Source organism: Globicephala melas, chromosome 17, assembly GCF_963455315.2.
Source record: "Globicephala melas chromosome 17, mGloMel1.2, whole genome shotgun sequence".
In the NCBI taxonomy this organism is placed as follows: domain Eukaryota; kingdom Metazoa; phylum Chordata; class Mammalia; order Artiodactyla; family Delphinidae; genus Globicephala; species Globicephala melas.
This window is the reverse complement of record NC_083330.1, coordinates 15,560,189-15,561,646: the sequence shown is the minus strand read 5'-3', so window position 1 is coordinate 15,561,646 and position 1,458 is coordinate 15,560,189. Positions and strand designations below refer to the sequence as shown.

At 48.4% G+C, this 1,458-nt stretch overlaps 1 non-coding gene across 1 annotated transcript; it reads right to left on the bottom strand.

Annotated features, from left to right (window-relative positions):
- Window positions 1-723: 723 nt before the first annotated feature.
- Window positions 724-815, bottom strand: LOC115855088 (small nucleolar SNORD12/SNORD106). The gene has a single exon (XR_004040277.1). It is a non-coding gene; the product is annotated as a small nucleolar SNORD12/SNORD106 (small nucleolar RNA).
- Window positions 816-1,458: the final 643 nt, after the last annotated feature.

Genomic DNA, 1,458 nt, shown 5'->3' with positions numbered 1-1,458 from the left:
TAAAAGACGAAGGGAACAGAGAGGTCAGGTATTTCTGCTTCTCCTCTCTGCTGTGGATAGCGTCTGGCAGTACGTGGGCTGAATCCCCTCCATGGCTTCAGCTGCCACAGGACAAGCCAACCAATCCAAGGGTCATGTCTCCTAGGGTCATCTGCAGGCCAGGGTCTGAGAGCACCATCTTTACTTTGTCCCTCCATTCCAAGTGTGGGAGTAGCTTCCAGCTGTGGCCACCTCTGGGATACCGCACCATCCTCTGTCTGGTTTCTCAGTTACTCTACCACCCACCTAATCAACTTTCCTGCTTTATATTTTCTTTGTCACAAATCACTGAAGTTGTTCATTTTTGCCTGGTTGCATCCTGATTACTAAGAACAGGTAAGAACGAGTGGTAAGAACAAAAGCCAAATCTTATGGGTGAAAGAATGGAGAAAGAAGATGCCGATGACCAATCGAATAGATTATTCTTCGAGTAGTTGTGCAAAAAGAGAGACTTGATGGTCGTTAGAGGGTTGGATTTTTTAAGCTTGATTCGGGGTTCAGATTGGGTAAGACACGAGCTTATTTTAGGCTGAGGGGAAGACGTGTGAAAAGAGTGAAAGAATAAAAGGTAGAGGAATTGAGGGATTTTGATTAATGGAACAAGGTCCCAAAAGAAACAGGAGGAGGTGAGGGGTTTCACAAGGTCCAGACAACAGGTCCAATCCAGCTAACAGGGTTTTTTTCCCCAGTGCATCAGAGAAAACTGGCTAATAGCTCAGTTAGATCAACATGGTCTATCTGATGGGGAATAAAGTTATGTCATCAGCTACCCAGCTAACAAGTTTGACCCCAGCCTGAAATTGGTACCTGGAAACCGGCAATACAAAGGTAAGGATTGATGTGGCTGTAAGTCACCTTGTAAGTAAAGTGGGTGAAATTTTCCGGTGGACTCAGTTTCTCCCAGAAGTTTGAGGCTTTGTTGAGTTTAGAGGTGAAAAGGGGGGCTGGAGGAGAGTGGTGATGGTTTGGAATTCCTCTGTGTGGGGAGTGGAAACTGGCCAAGGATCTCTGAAAGGATTGATGGGTAATGCAGAGGGTCCAGCTGAGGTGGGGAGAAGGAATCTTAGTGGTACTGATCTGCATAGTTGTTTGGGTTTATTTTTTAAATTTTATTTATTTTTGGCTGTGTTGGGTCTTCGTTTCTGTGCGTGGGCTTTCTCTAGTTGCAGCAAGCGGGGGCCACTTTTCATCGCGGTACGCGGGCCTCTCACTGTCGCGGCCTCTCCTGTTGCAGAGCACAGGCTCCAGACGCGCAGGCTCAGCAGTTGTGGCTCACGGGCCCAGCCGCTCCGCGGCATGTGGGATCTTCCCAGACCAGGGCTCGAACCCATGTCCCCTGCATTGGCAGGCGGACTCTCAACCACTGCGCCACCAGGGAAGCCCTGCATAGTTTTATAGTTTGTTTTCCCCCCCTCAGAT